Source organism: Osmia lignaria, chromosome 16, assembly GCF_051020975.1.
Source record: "Osmia lignaria lignaria isolate PbOS001 chromosome 16, iyOsmLign1, whole genome shotgun sequence".
Taxonomy (NCBI): Eukaryota; Metazoa; Arthropoda; class Insecta; order Hymenoptera; family Megachilidae; genus Osmia; species Osmia lignaria.
In genome coordinates this window covers 5,755,409-5,772,559 of record NC_135047.1, presented here as the reverse complement: position 1 = coordinate 5,772,559, position 17,151 = coordinate 5,755,409, and the positions used below count along the sequence as shown (strand labels likewise).

At 37.6% G+C, this 17,151-nt stretch overlaps 2 protein-coding genes across 11 annotated transcripts in view; one reads left to right on the top strand and one right to left on the bottom strand.

The window, feature by feature from the left end:
• The window catches only part of LOC117601190 (glutamate receptor ionotropic, kainate 2), a 79,298-nt gene extending 73,994 nt beyond the window's left edge, over positions 1 to 5,304 (bottom strand). Inside the window, exon 1 of the mRNA XM_034317637.2 lies at positions 4,292 to 5,304. The gene's annotated coding sequence lies outside the window, so the exon portion shown is untranslated. The remainder of the gene's footprint in view (positions 1 to 4,291) is intronic.
• KaiR1D (Kainate-type ionotropic glutamate receptor subunit 1D) overlaps positions 1 to 17,151 on the top strand; it is a 168,464-nt gene that overhangs the window by 12,945 nt on the left and 138,368 nt on the right. For 9 of the 10 annotated variants that reach the window (XM_076692912.1, XM_034317629.2, XM_076692911.1 and 6 more), the window contains exon 1: positions 5,441 to 5,672. The exons of the other annotated variant lie outside the window; for it this stretch is intronic. The gene's annotated coding sequence lies outside the window, so the exon portion shown is untranslated. Of the gene's footprint in view, positions 1 to 5,440; positions 5,673 to 17,151 lie in introns of those variants that run through there. 10 annotated transcript variants of the gene reach the window in all.

Sequence of the window (17,151 nt, the reverse complement as noted above, 5' to 3'; positions counted from 1 at the left end):
CTCGCTTCACCCTATCTTCGTCTTTATGTTCGAAGCTTTCCTCTATATTACGAGAGAGGAAGCTACCGGTGCTTTCGACCGAGCGAGGAATCGATAAATCGACAGACTACCGAGCTATTCGCTGTATATAGATATGTTTCGATTGGCCCAGGCCACCTCCGAGTCGACCCGCTACGATTTACTTAAGAACGAACGTTCATTTTTGCAAAAATTGTGCTGGAGAATTTTTCTTACTTCAGCTCCGGGATGTTCGAGCACCGTACTTCCGGTCGCGTGTGATATTTACCGAAAATATTTCAACGCGTTCGTTCGGAATCTCTTATCGAATTCCTCCCGTGGTAACGTAACTGGCATCAACTCGTTTTCCTATCGATTATACGGACACACGTAACAGGGAAATTTTCTTATTGTTTCGAAGTTGTCAAGGAAGCCGAGTATTTATCCATTCTATCCATCTTCCGGCGTTATACGAATGGTATAAATCACGGTTTAACGTCGAACCGTCATCCGTACGTCGATTTAACTTTCTCGTCGATTGAGGATGATGAATTTGCGGCTTAAAACGCGGATTGTCTGTCGAAACAGGGATTCGATCAAAATCATCCGACGATATTTTCTACGATTTTAGTAAATGCCTCCGTTTTGGCACCTTATTATTTATTTTCAGTTAAATTTCCAGACGATTTCATGATGAAATGTGTTTGCGGTGCAACCGCGTTAACGGCGAGAAACGCGGAAAGGGGTCACCAAGGACTTAGATTTACGCCGAGGAAATAATTTATTCAAATCCTTTCTTCATCCGGCCCGACCTGACTCTTTGTCCCCGAATAGAAAGTCAGGGAAAACTCGAAACCGTATCGCGTCGGCTGTTCGTTCTCCGGGAGAGCGATAAAGCTGCAAACAAGTGGACGAACGTGCTAGGCATAGAAAGAGGATTCTCGCGGAAGGGTGTTCATCGTTTTCCCGCACCTATCTATATTCCCAGACTGAGCTATCGTTGCCGATGGCTTGACTCAACCGCTGATGCTTTAAATATTCATCGATACCGGCCTCTTTTGACGAACGCGTTGAACTTTCCGCCGGATTAAATTCCGGCTTCAGCCTCTTTGCATCCTCTTAACCTCGCTCTTCATTGACTCTCGATAACTAGATTGTCTTTTCTTCGTTCTGAATCTTTGAAATCGTTTTACAATTAGAAATCAGCATTGATCTCTTCTAATTTCTCACTTGCATTTGTTGCTATTGTATATATTTTAACCTTCGGACGGCGGACCATGGAGAGTGTAAGAATTTCGATTTCATTTTTTATCTCATCTCCCTTGAAGAGACACCTGCGTATTTACGAGTCAAATCGACGATAATTGGGACGGATGAGTGAACAACAAACGCGTCGATTTTCCAACGCGGGGTGAGATCCTAGGAGGAGGCAGTCAGACAAGCGATGTAATCGTTAAGCGCATTTAACCGTTCCCACGAGGATTCCCATCGACGTTGCCTCAGCGCCGATGTTCAGCACGTAACCGAAACGGATCGGTAGATCGAGCTTCCGTGTTTATAGGCGTGCAACGTAGCGCGTGCACTTACTGTTCACCACCTGTGCAGTGCATTCGCTCGGTTTACCCAGTATCCACATATGCACCCGCAACCGGGTCCCTGTATACGTTTCATCGAGTATCTGGAAGTAGCTCCGTCCTCGTTGTTGTTGATCAAGCATGACACACAGCAAAATGCATCTCAAGTGCAACATCTAGGTCACTCTGATTCTCCCTGATGTTCCAAGGATCAATGGAGAACGTTGATAGTACTTAGCGTTTTCCTTTCAAATGCGTCCTCTTCCTTGTTCGAAGCTGAATGCTCGTTACGATGGTTTAATAGCTTCGGGAAAAAGACTACTACCTGTCGTTTGTTTTCAGTACGTCTTACAGTTTCTTGGAATTGTCTCGCGGGACTACGATACGCGTGTAAGGTATTTGCGTGAGAGCAAGCACAAAGGAACGTTCGATGCAAGAATTCTGTTGTTCTTTGGGAAAATGAAGATGGAAATTGCGACATTTCTATGTAACGAAGTGAGAAATTAGGAAGATGAAATATTGACCAGTTTTCTTGAGATTGTTAATTATAATGAAAAATATTTCATTGTAAATAATGGTTGGAGATAGAAAGTTTCAAATGGGAATTAGAGATACCAAACTAATATGTGTCTGATTGAGTATGGCTGTTTCTATTGCGGCAGCCAACGCGGCAAACTCTCTGTATGTAATTCTCTAATTATGATTCAAACGTGTCTCTGTTACATTTATATCCGTTTTACTACGGCTTCCTGGACGTCAACGAGCTGTACGTGGATATCGATTGACGATATTACATGTACGCTGACGTTCAGAAGTATTAAAACATATGGAACCTTTATTAATCATATGACAATTTCTGAATTTTTATATTAGAATAAACACCCCTTCATTATTAATAACTAACCCGTTAGATTAATAGAATATCGTCAGTTCCTGATAAAAAGAGTTTATCCCAATTTTGCAAGTGTCTTGATATTTGATAATATATACTGTTGATAATTGCTCTGTTTCTCACACGCGAATCTTGTGTACATTTATAAGGAATGTATATTAACTAAGACGAATTGATTCCTCCAGAGATTAAAGCCCTCGCGACCTTAGAATTCCTTCGACATTTCAATTGATAATCAATGAAACAAGGAAAGACGTAATATTCATTAGATACGAATGCACCTTCGTTTCGTCTCATTCTATCTACTATAGGTGCCATAATTTGGATCATTCATCCAAATAATGCTGTCAGCAGTGACGCGAGTAAATTGGGTAAACGCTATGCAAGGGAATACCTATCTATGCTTACGTACGTATTCATCATTGTACACGCGATGGTACGTACACTCAGATACTAGTTAGCATATGTACACCTATGAATATTTATGAGTTGCATTCAAATATTCAAAGGGTTTCTTGAATTCAATCAATTACGACGAATTTTTCTAATCATAAAATACTATTAATAATTTTATGTATCAAAGTTGTAATAGGAAATTAATGCAACGACGCAAACAGTACCGACGTCAATTAATTCGAAATTTAATATCGAATCCCTGTTCATCCCGTTAATGGAAAGCCAGTATTTAACATGGTAAAAGTATGAAATCCTCTGAGCCACGATACAAAGGCATATCCGTGTCAACGTATTTCATTTTCGTGGAAATTACAATTTCAGTTGATATAATTATTGGCCGAAACGAATCAGAGGCAGTGAGATAATATATGGAAATACATAAAATGATAGAATTAAGAAAATATACGCAAAAAATTATTAACACACTGATTGAGTGTGTTTTATTTTTCAATTTACGTTTTCCAACTGCTACCTGCTAATTAATATTACACCAGTGCTATCTTAAAATTTTTTTTTAATTGTTTGTAATGACAAATAGAAAAATTTATATAGATAATAATTTCAAACTAACGATTCAAAATTACTTCAATCCTAAAAATGACTACTTTCAGATTTCAAAGATTTTTTATGACGCCATAATCTAAAATTCTCTAAGTCGAAATGGTACACAAGTATCGTTTGTATACAAGTATGATTGTATCGTGTTTCACAAGTACAGAATCAATCACATACGTGTTTCATGAGTCTGATGTCCTTGATATCTGGGTCTGTTATTGTCCTATCAAATCCAGAGCTTAGTGTATCGTGTTCTGTTTGTTTCGGATAGTCTGTATCGTGTCACAGAGGTTTCGAATCGTGTGTGTTAGGTTAGAGTTTAGAGGAATATATAGGATCGTTCGTATCATGTCCCATGTAACGGGGGCTATCGATATAAAGTCTCTGAAGTTTTAAATAACTCTAGAGAAACGTATTTTTGCGTATTTTATACACCTATTTGTTAGAATTGTTCTTCGATTTTGCAATCAAAAAAAGTACGATCACGTTGTCTTTATTAACACCCCTAATATACTATCTAATGTAATTAATATAATACTAATTATGCTTAGAATATTATTTAACACGTTGACCGTCACGCTAATCAAATCTTATTCATTATTATCAATAATCTATTGTCTATAATTGCAAATATTTAATACGAACATATCGTACAACATAAATCAAGATTCTCAACAAGATGGCCGCCATGACGTCATACTACACGTAAAAAATTTCAGTTTCACTCATATATTAAATCTTTCAATTTGACTATAAACATTAGATTTGTGGTGACAGTTGTCAAAAGTCCATTGTACTAATTAAATATGCCACTTACCAATTGATAAAACAGGCAGCAAAGCGTGGTTCTCACTTTCATCATGTTGAAAGCACAGGCTTGCCGGTGTGATTTCATAAGCACTTTTAAAATGTTCATTTCTCAAGAGTTTATAACGACACTGTACGTTAGAACGTGCGTAGTTTAATAACACTCGCGAATGTAGACAAACGAAACTCGAGAACAAACAAAATACGCAGAATTTTTTCAAAACATTTCACGTGCGACGCCTGCTCGTGACATACGACGCAATACAACCGGTACGGTGGTGGCGAGAATCGAGAATCGAGAATTGTTGACATTCGATGTCGATTCCCAGCGACCGCTAGGCGTCGTGCTGGTAACATCGTTCGTATCATGTCCCATGTAACGGAGGCTATCGATATAAAGTCTCTGAAGTTTTAAATATCTCTAGAGAAACGTATTTTTGCGTATTTTATGCACCTATTTATTAGAATTGTTCTTCGATTTTGCAATCAGAAAAAGTACGATCACGTGGTCTTTAATAACACCCCTAATATACTATCTTATGTAATTAATATAATACTAATTATGCTTAAAATATTATTTAACACGTTGACTGTCACGCTGATCAAATCTTATTCATTATTATCCATAATCTATTGTCTATCATTGCAAATATTTAATACGAATATATAGAACAACGTAAATCAAAAGATTCTCAACAAGATGGCCGCCATGACGTCATATTACATGTAAAAAATTTCAGTTTCACTCATATATTAAAGCTTTCAATTATTTGACTATAAACATTAAATTTGTGGTGTCAGTTGTCAAAAAGCCATTGTACTAATTAAATATGCCACTTATCAGTTGATATAACAGACAGCAAAGCGTGGTTCACTAACGTAATTTCAGAAGCACATTTAAAATGTTCATTTCTCGAGTTTATAACGACACTATACGTTGGAAAGTGCGTAGTTTAATAATACTCGCGAATATACGCAAACGAAACTCAAGAAAAAACGAAATACGTAGAATTTTTTCAAAACATTCCATGTGCGACGCCTACTCGTGACATACGACGCGATACAACCGGTACAGTGTTGGCGAGAATCGAGAATCGAGACTTGTTGATATTCGATGTCACTTCCCCAAGTGACCGCTAGGCGTCACGCTGGTGAAGAAGCTTGGCGGTTTCGAAGTAGACGCGCACAATTCTCGTCGTGAATTTGTTGACGGTCGTGCGTGTAATGTCGCAGACGAGTTTAATTCTGTTTCCGAATCGTGTTCAGTTGTTATTTGACGTTCGGTGTTGTGGCGTGCTGGTCATGAAACGACGCAGGAGAGGCTGAGAGGAGGAGAATTGAGGGGGTGTTGCCGTAGAGGTTCTATACCGCCAATTTTCGGTCAACAAACGGTAAGATTATTACTTTTTTACTGCGAGAATATATATTTCATAAGGTTATGTTGTTTTGCTTATTAATCCTACGACTGGTACCACAAATTTAATGTTTATAGTCAGATAATTGAAAGATTTAATATGTGAGCGAAACCGAAATTTTTTTTGCGTAGTATGACGTCATGGCGGCCATTTTGTTGAGAATCTTGATTTACGTTGTTCGATATATTCGTATTAAATATTTGCAATGATAGACAATAGATTATGGATAATAATGAATCAGATTTGATCAGCGTGACAGTCAACGTGTTAAATAATATTCTAAGCATAATTAGTATTATATTAATTACATAAGATAGTATATTAATCCTACGTAGTGATTCAACGAACTTTTCACTCAACCATTTTTAACCTGTTTACTACTATGTACGATGTTTGTAAGCTGTTTTCTAGTGTCAATTTTAATGGTAGCTCGAAATATGAATTAGGGAAATCATTTCAATCTACTAAATAGGAAATTATTTCGAATAATTATACGACTGGTCATGTTGTGAGTGTAACGAGAATAGGTATCGCGAAAGCAAGAAACGTTCGTGAGCTTCGTGATCGCAAACGCTAGTTTTTTTGGCTTCTCTGTGGTCATAATGTTACGCAATGCCCTAGTAACCCGGACTTGTATCTAACGATAGTTGATTGGCGAGTCTTCGCCATCGATTACTCTCACCAACGAAGACTCGTGTTTATGTGAACTTAGCTATTTGAAATCTCATTTCATTTTCCTATTTCCTGATTGAAAATTTCCCTTCGGATCAAAGGGGAGAGCGGGGATTGGCAATAGCTTATTCGGTTTCTTTGATTTAGGGATTTTTTTTTTAAACGAGGAGTAAATTTTAAATTGAAATTTTCATAAGTAGATTGAGGTATTTGAGAAAATCTATAAAATTTATACGATTGGAAATTAATTTGTACGAGCAAAGGATTCTTTTTCTGAGATAAGAAAATTCAATATTTTACTCCAAAAGGAAACACAAACGATTCCTTCAAATAATGTAAGGTAATAAAGAGGGAACTAGACGTCGACTGCTTCGTTTACTTATAGAACACGTTCAAAGTTTACACAACTGGCTTTAAAACACCGTGGCAGTCTATTAAAGCTTGTTAAATTTGTTTTCTTTGCACTCGTAGATGATGTAAAGCTTCTTTGCCTACACTATTTCTGTTCATTCGTGTTTGAAATGAAAGGGGTCTCTTAAACAGATAATTAAAATATTGAAACACGAGTTCCTTCTGATTATTTTAATGTAAGTTTAGTTTAAAGTATGTTTAATTATTATCTCCCAGGTCGGTTTTATCAAAAATTTTTTTATTCCTGTCTACGATACGATAACCAGCTATAAACCTCCCATAATTCGTTTCTGTTTTTTGCTCGTCACCGGTTTCACCCCGGTTGAAACAGCCCTGTTTTCCCTTTTTTGCCCTTTTTTCCTTACCCTCCCGACAAGTACAAAGCGGCCCTATTAAGCCATAACCCGTCGGCGACGGTTTTACGTCTGCTTTGCAATTCCTGTAGAAAGAATACGGACACCCTCGAAAATATAGCCGGCAGTTTCGGGAAATTGCGAACGGCTCGGGGACACTTGCGGTCGATAGTTTGTCGTGAATTTATCGAAATTGTTCTAAGCTCGAAACACCTTTCACAATCAGTCTTGTCTTCTTCGGCAATTTCGTTTTTTTATTTATTGTTTCTTGATACGGTGTACGAATACGACGAGTAAATCTACTTAGTTTCTCGGTCACAATGACCTGGCAAGCCCTATAGAATATCTGTATTAAAATTCTACGGTTTCTACGAATTTCGAACGTGTAACAGGAAGAAAATCAGAAGGGCGTGGATGAAATTGCACGCGATCCGTTAAGCGGATCACGCATCGGAGAAATAGTAACGTTAAGGGTTGAAAATACCGTGAATGGACTCGTTTGTTATGCTCTTTTGAATTGTATATTTCAATGAAGACGGTGGGCTGAAACCGGAGAAGAAATATCCGTTAAAAATCTCGCGAGAGAGAACCGGCCGTGATTTTCGAGCTGCCTCGTTAAAATTGCTTTCGTTACGCTCGCAAACGAAACATAAGCGGTTGCAATTTTCGTTGGTTAATGCGTTTTTCATTCGCAGAAAAACACTTATTTTAAAGAATTGAGAGAAGGCTGATTCAGAAGGTACAGAATACGTGTGCTAATTTTCAGAAAGCATTTAGTGTATGAATTTTATTCAAAGTCAAAGGCGTATCAAAATTTGAGGAATGAAATAAAAGAGATAGAAGGTCATTTAGAAATTGTTTTAAAATTAATAGACCAAGGAACTTTTAATCCAATTTTATATAATGCTGTTCATACTATAAATACTTTGAAGGTATTTGAAAGGGGTGCATATTTTTCCCATTTTTTCCACCTTAACGATTTAATCCAAATTCCAGTCTTTCGATTTGCATTATGTTTACGACGACGTGGGAGGTTTATGCTGCATTTCCTTTATGGTTAAGAGCAAAGGTTAAATCAATGCATTATATCACGCCCTGGTGTATTCAATAGGGACGAAGGGTCGTGTTCGATCCGAAAGTGAGAAATTTATACGCTCGTAAAGAGGCAATGAAAGGATCTCGTTCTATCGTTCCCTTTGCTTTACCAATGAAAAAGCGTCAGGAATTCGCGTTTGCGGATCCGTAACACCAGTCAACTTCTCTTTTACTGTTCTCCATTGGATTTTGCTTACCTGTGCTGACGGAGGCACCTCGTTTTGTAACTTGACTCAGCTTGAGGAAACATTTGTCATTCCGTGACTTTTCCACTCAGAAAAAAAAAATCCAGGGAGACTTGTACTAGGGGAAAAATTGATTCCTTTTCGTTAGACAGAAAATCGATTCCCTAAGATTAACTCGTTCCATTAAAATAAAATACCGTTGGTTGAAAAATTACAAACTTTGAAATTTTGTGCCGTTTCATTTTAATTTATCGAATGATAACGTAGTTTAGTACAAATTTCAATGGGTTATAAATCCACACATTTGCATTCGACGCGTAAGTAATTGCCAATGAAGAAATAGGCCATCACGAAAATTTACGGGCATGGTTAACGTATTGAAAATTGCAGTACTTTTGTTTGAATTATATTCGATACTCCGTACTCGATACGATACGCAAATGTAGCGAAAAGTTATAATGACCAAGTCTCTCGTATGGCTATGAGGGAATTACCAAAGAGCACAGATCGAACTGTTTCTCTAATTTATGGACTCTGCAAACCGTGCAGATATCGGCTTATCCAAGGCGGCACGAAATTGTACGGCAAATTATTCAAGTACCAAGGATCAAATTGCATTGTGCAAACGCAGAATCGTTATCATATCCGCTTCAATATTCGCTGATTCCTTTGGTATATTTCTCATTATCGCTGTGAACGCTGCCCTTTGGCTTTTGTGTCATTATGACCTAGTGTTTCGAAACGAGCCTGGACTGTTGGTTTAAGCCCGATTATATTGTAAATTCATCATCGAAAATCGTACACGTACTTGTATTTCTATTTATGTAAGGGAAGGGGAACAAATGTTTCGAGTGCAAAGAGGAATCTTTGTAATCGGTGATATAAATGGGAAATATGAACGACCACTATAAAAAGAACAAAAATTGCTGTTACGAAAGTTCGTTGCTGGATTAATCCCGAGATTAACTTCAGCCAGGAATACCGGCGCCGTTACGTGCCAAAGAGAAGGCGATATAGGGGATTGAACGTCCAAACTAATCTCGTTCGAAATTAAGCGGCTTATCTTTCCTTGATGTAGTGGCCGTTTCCAACCACTTAGTAGTTCTTTCGTGAGAAAGTTGCTGTGTCGTCAACAGCTTCGAAAAATTTGCACCCTAGTCTTACAAAGTATAGTACTTTATAACTATTTTATTTGTCAAAACAATTCATTACAAAAAGAAAATTCTCTGGTTTCAGAGAAATAATTACAATTATAGTATTCAGTCAACTAATTGTTTTCTATGAAAGCTGTGTCCCATTACAGTCAATTTGATTGCTTCGGTTCGAATGATTTCATCTACTTAATTCACTCGATCTACCGTGGTTTGGCAACATCTAACTTGATTGGGAACAGCCTAACAATGAAAGCATAGTTCCAAAATGTAAACGTATCCCAAGGGTGCACCTATTGTTAATTCCACAATCGATGTCCACTTATTAGTCAAACAGGGTATTTCTAAGGCTGTTTGGGTGGCTATGGAAAGCCGTTGACATATTGCAATAACACGAAATTCATCGATGGTGCACGCGTTGATAGTTTCGATACGATATTGCAGCAAAACGGATATCCAAACAGGGGTAAATATTAATGGTTTGGAAAGGAGAATTATCGTTGCGACGACGAGGAATCTCCTGTTCTGTTATCACGTTGTGATTAGTGTTGGGTGCTTGCAGTGTATCCCATTATTTGAAAATAATTTAATTGTAGTAGATTTGCAAATATTGATACTATCCCAAGGGTACATTAATAATATTTTTTTCTGTTCTATTTGTACAAGGTCCCATTATTTTTTTATTTCAATTTCATTTCAATTAAAATGAATGTATTCACGCTTGAAGCAATTCTATAGCATATATCATTTTCGTTGTTGCTTTTGTTTACACATTTATCATTTCACTTTATGTTATGCTCTCTTTATTGCATTCGTGTTTTTTTAGCTTCAAATGGCTTTATTATTATATTTCAATATTTTCATTGCTTCGATGAACACGTTTCATTGAATAAACTAATTTCCGTCAATTTATACGCGAATGAATGATAAATGGATCTTCTCGGGAAAAGATATAAAAAGTAAGATGATAACGTGCGACAGGTTCATCAACAAACTATTTCCCACAAGTTGCCACCTCCTCGGTGACAACTATCAGGAATAACGAATGTTAATAACCATCATCTGTCACTGTCATTCTCACGGTTCAGCACAACGAATGGAGATGTCTGATAGTATCGTTTCATAGGTTGAATGGATGTGAGAATAATACTAGCCGGTTTTGACGCGACCCATATCGCTCATAGGTCCATTCTGCATACGGTGGTCTTCTCCTCGAACTTTTGCCGTTGATAGGCGCTGATCGATGACCCGATCAATAGTCATTATCTACCTTAAACTCTAATAGCTGAAAGTTTTTATTAGAACCGGGACCTTTAACAATGGGTGCACAGAGAGAGAGATCGGTGACTTTGATTTTTAAACGAATATCCCACTTTTTATTTCACAGTTCGAAGAAGTTGAAAATGAGTTTTTAATTAACCAATTCTAATCGCTTTTAATTAGCGTCTATTTTAAGCTATGAATTGTTCCTCGTCGGGATAAATTCTTGGGGGAAATTTATACATCCACGTTCGGACTGTAAAATAAGGGATTGGTATGAGAAAAACCCTTCGCAGACTTTATTTCTCTCAAAGTTGGCAGTTTGAAGTGAAAGTATGTCGCGAAATAACCGTCGACTTGGTTCACTACTCGAACGTGATGATATTAAAAAGCTGAAGCGTATTCTGGACGCGACGCGAACGTCTCCGAGTCTTTTCACCTCTTCCATTTCTTATCCTTTCATCTTTCTTAAATCAACTGTTTCTCGCCTCACGTTGTTCCGTCTATCTCGAAAAATTCCGGCGAAATGTCATTGTCGTGCTTCACGGGCTTTCCTTTTTCCACCTGCTCTTTACGCCGTGCGTTTATGTACAAATGGAAGGAACGTGAGAACGAGTACAGTGTGCTCCAAAGCTTTTCTCCCTCGTTCCTTTCTGTTGTTTCATCGCGAAATAACTCCTCGAGTACGTCCTTCATTGTCTTTTCCTTTCTTCAAAAAAAAGTATAGGAACATTATTCATTCAATTAAAATATCAAATGTTGAATAGAATTTTACGAAGTAACAAATTAACCCTTTGATTAGAACGTTGAAAAATTTTAGCTGTTATTTTTGCAATATTTCATTATTTTTATTATCTGGCTTTTATGCTCAATCGAAGTTCCTATTTAGAAATATCTTTTGAAACAGGCGGTATAACTTCCTGTATAGCCTCGGTTGTATTTTCCGGATGGGTTGGTGTAGTACGAGCATAGAAGAGCTCTAGCAGCAGCTAACATTGAACCATATTCGCGTCCTGTGTCGTCGACGACGGCGACAAATATTTCGAGACGGTTTTTGCGAAGTACATCATCATTTCGCCGGCCATCCTCCGCTTCATTCGTACATATGTATATACATACATTTTTCAAAAACCGTACATTGCTTTATTTGCACTCTCGACATCGGGTACATTCGTTCTTGGCAACAGTCGCTGGGTTCTACTTTCTGGATAAATTGCTTGATTGAGCAGAACGACTTCCTGCCGACCTATTTTCATTTCATTCTTCCACTGACTGTCAATTAAGTGCAGAAAATGATAGATATTAAGAATATTACATTGAATTATTGAACTGTAATTATCTGAATGAAACTCGAATGTGCCAATACTTTTTAGCGTTCACTTCGAAATGGTTAACAGTAATTTCTCTCTACATATCGCGTTTGTATAATTTATTTCCCGAAACGTAAACGAACAGACGTTTCATCGAAAATTGGGAATAATTATGGCGAAGGGTGGACGTTCCGGATTCAAGCTTCGTAAATCACTGTCGTCAATACATTGATCTTTGTCATCGATTCTCGTAGCAGGCACAATGGTAACCCGCTGCGTGGACAGGAAATTTGGACGGAAATGTCCGTTTCTGAGGCGAGAGCCTGTTTATCGGTAGGACAAAGCGACTGAATCTATTCGAATACCTATGCACGTTTTCGGTATTAACCTGACCTCGTCGATCAGTCGTCTGTCAACCAGAAATTTCATCCGTATCTCTCGTTGGTTGTTTGGCAAATTCCTGCGCCGTCTGTACGAACAATACCCTCCAAGCTTTCTCGCTGCGTGTTTACAAGGGAAGTTTACCGAGGAGAAGTTCGAAAGCATCGAGTTCAGCAGTTGGCGTGTACTTGTCAATGATTAAAGCATTGCCCCCACGTTGCTTCCAGTGTGATTTATCTTCAATTCCTATCTTGGGCCATTTCTCATTGCGCCAGCATCTTTGACATTTCTAAACGTTTCCTTTATCCCTTACGTTCCAAAAATATCATCGTTCTTTTAATTGCTTTCCCTGATTATTCCATATTTTATATTAAAGAACTGCCTGCTATGAGAAGGGATTTATTTAAATTTAATTTAAATAAACGATTCCTGTAGTCAATAATTTTCTGAATACACTGAGAACTTAACACGGTGTAGACGATAAAACCAGTACCAGTAGATCTTCTTGGTAGATGCCTAAAGAAAGCTTTATCGAAGCAGGAAGTACCGGTGAATTTGAATCTGGCTTATGGAGATTTCCTCAATTATGGATAACATCGACGAAGATTGCCGGAGTAAGGAAAGGCGAGCCGTAATATACAATTTTACCTCCTTCGGTTGGCCGATTTATTTTAAGGTCGTGGGGGAGCCGAAAATGGTTTATTTGCGTTACAGCCGAGACCCCGGCTCCGTTGAAAGCTTAACTCGTAGCGATCATATATCATCTTCGTGATAGCAAAGCTTTCCTCCTTTTTCCGTTCCCTCCTACTCGTCGTAACTTTCCTTCTTTTTTGTTTTATAACAGAAAAAAGAAAACTTTATGAGCCAGGATATTAGATACGGTCGACCCTTCTCTCGTTTTCGCGCTAGCTTTTCCTTTCACGGGATAGCAGCGATTAGGGCCTTCCGTTTATAATCCACGAAACTCTCAGCTCGTGATACCAGATATAATTTAGCGGGCGTCAAATGCTGCGAACTGCTGTCGTATTCCCATGTAAGGTGAGGAGCATCTAACAGAGACTACCAGTTCCTCTATTACGAGTCTCTGTTACGGAATCCTAATGTTTCTGCGTTCGTGTTTCCAGAGATGAATTTCCTCATTCGGTATATAGATGTTACTCTAACCCTAGGGTATAATTATCTATGCTCGTACACACTGTATTGACGCATTAGGCGGTGCAATTTAATCGGAGATACTATCTTAAATAATTTATATGATTGTATTTTGAAAATTATTTGAAGGGATTGTTCCTCTACATCTCCAAAAATCCGTGGAATTAATTTTGCAGAGTTCTAATTTTTGTGTAAAAGGAAAAAAAATATTTTTTAGAAAAAAACAAATGTTTATCACGGTTGAAAAAAATATAATGTCCTTTGCGTCAGACTGAAAATAGCTGTTGAAAATTGGCCGTGCTTTGTGGCAGGCGTTGATGGTAGAAAAAGAAGAGAAATTACGATACGACTCGCATTTTCGAGAGCTTTCGCGTTCGAGTAGCGCATTTATTTTGCAATAGTCGTAGATAAATATTCACGGCACGGTTTATCCTCGCGTCGCTGTCGGTTATAACGGAAGCTACGTATGCGCGTTACACGATAGATAATGGAGCAGACCGAGTATAACCACCTACGCTACGTGCGATACGATTTATATGAATCATAAATAGGCACGTCATGCCCGTTCACTATAATTTCCCCATTTCCCGGGGCTGCTTCTCTTTTTACCAATGCAGTGGAAAAAGGCAGAGAGCGAGAAATTCGTATTTTACGCTGCTTTCAGCTTTAGCTGCGACGATCATTAAGCGGTAAGTGGGAAAAATGGCCGGGAACAGATAGAAGCGTTCGTAAATCCTTTGGTTAACTACGTCCCATACTACGATTTCGAAATAATATTTGTACCATAGCGCAATAGTGCCTTTTAAGTAGAGCTTTGCTTTAATTAGCGGATCTACGATAAAAGCGCGTGCAAATTATTCAGATAGGTCGGATAGGTGGTTAGCTGGCGTAGAATATTAAAATTCGTAAAAATGGAATATTAGATTACGGGGGCGAGTTATTTACTTTGCCAATGTAAACTAGGAGTTCGTTAACCCCTTAGTGAATTATTCAGCGAAAAAATTCGTGAAAGGTTTTTTACTTTCATACCCAGTGTAAATAGTCGATGATGCTATTGACATCCTTTCGTTCAAAAATCGGTCTTCCTTGAACATTACGAAAATTCTTTCTCTAGTTTTTCTCGTAGTTACCCGGAAGCAGGACGAAAAGTTTCAATATCGAAACTACGGGACTGTTCGATCTTTCATTTACGCTTCACTGTCGTGAGACGGATAAACGAGCATGCGAATAAATAAACGAGCACAGATAGAAATTCCATGAGATAGTATTGAAGATCGGATAAAGTGGAAAAGTTTTTGTAATCTGAAAATTAAATGAAATTGAATCCGGCTTAATACCTGCTCGATTGATTTGAATATTCATTAGAGCAAAATCTACTTGTTCGAGGTTTAATCATATTCATACTGATTCCTTTGTTTTAATTACGTTCTTTGATTGAAAATTAATGAATTTGATGTAATTAAATTGTTTTTCTTTATTCACTTAGGAAAATAACGAAATCAGAATCGGTTTCAAAAATACGTGGTTCCAATTTGACAAAAATATTTCTCGCTAATTAAAAATTTCTGAACTGAAAACATCGTGTGAACAAGGATGCTAGTTATCCGGAAGCAGCTGTTAGTTTCCCAGTATTTCTCAGCTGGCTCTCGAACAGTCGAAAACTTTTTAATAAAGGGCCAAATTGACGATAACACTCTTCAGAAAGAAATATCTGAAGAACGATTCTTTTTCTTCTCAACCTACATTCCCCCTCTTCTTATTCTTCAATTTATTTTTCTACAAACTTGCTTGACATTGTTGAAACTTTTTTGTCTTACGTTTTACTTTCATGAATCTTTCAATAAATTTTATAATCTAATTTCGTGATTGTTTGAAACTAGCTAATTTTGGTCATCGATTCAATTTCGTTAAATAGATGAATTATTATTCAGTATGTAATGGAACCGAAATGGTGTTATTCTCGGGGCTGTTCTCGAGAAGATCAACGCTGTCAGGGAAATATATAACGCGTCGAAGATAGAATGGGAAATTGTACAGGGAAAAGAACGAACATTGGTGGAAAAAGAAAAGGAGAATATACAGTTCCGTGTCGAGTATACAATGGCTGTAAATATGTATCTGTTTCGTACGGGTCTGGCTTCGTAAACCATGACGCTGACAAATACAACGCTATGGGCTAGCTTGTACATCGATGTTACAACGAAAGCAGCTTATGGGGTGGCTGCGCTCGTAAAATCCGACGCCTTTGCCCCTGCAAAGTCCGGAAATAGAAGCTCAGGTGATCTTCAATTTACAGAGGGAAGTTGGGGTGCCCGTTTCCGATTTATCAGCCAATATTCCGTTCGGTTATAACGATAGCTTTATCAAAACGATTGGAATACTAACGTTAAAAGTGTATACATTTACGTGTAAATCTGATTATTTACGAGTCTTAAATGTTCATTGTGTTATCGTACTTAAAATACGATGAAGGATTAGGAGGAACCATAATCTCATTTGCTATTATCGTTGTAATTCTGTGATAATACCTTCTCGTGTGCTAAATCTGATAACTAGGAAACTATGGTTTCATTGAAATACTAATCTGTTAATTAAACTAATAAAATTACGGAGTCTGGCTTCTTCAGACGAATTAATAGGAATTTAATTCTTTTTAAACACGCTATCATCTTCTGATGTCAAATTATCTTGATGGTAGAATCAATATACAGACGATAAACGTTGAAAGGTTCACACGTTAATTTGCCCGGTATCGATTATAGTCAACCCCAAGGGAAGATTGAGATTTATGGGGGTGCAGAGTGTCAGGAATTCCCTAAAGGGAAATAACCAGAGGTCAGTTCATCTGTCATTCAACGAGTAATCGATGTAACTGTTCTTCGTCACTCCCTTATCCTCTAAGATACTTCTCAGGCACCTCTATTTGAAAATTTTCTTTCTCTATATTTCTTCTTTATTACTTTTCATATATTCAGGTTTCATATATTGAAAGAATAATTTTTAAAAGAACAGTGTAAAAATTAAAAAATGAAAATGATATGAAGTACAAAATCACATTAAAATTGTGGCTCTCTCTGTGGTCCGCAATCTGAGAATTATCGAAAAGCGTGATAGTCGGGCGTTTAATTGCCAATTTAATAGCTTATTCAGCTCTCGAAATTTCATTTAATACTGATTTTTTCTCGGAAGGTCGACACACCTATAGGTTTTTATTTTCGGCTTTACCAGACACGTGCAAATTCACATGCGAGATCGAGTGCAACACGAAACAAATATTCATGGTATTTCCCCTTTGTCACGGCTCTCTTTGCTTTTGTGAACGTATAAAAAACGGTTTAACAATGCTGTGAATCCTTTAAGCTTTAGTGAAATGCCTTTCCGATATGCGCTTGGCAGCAGGCGCAAGTTCATTTCTATGACCAGAGGGTGATACAGGATAGCAAAAACATTTGACGCGTTTTTCGTACATTTTCCTGGCTTTAGGG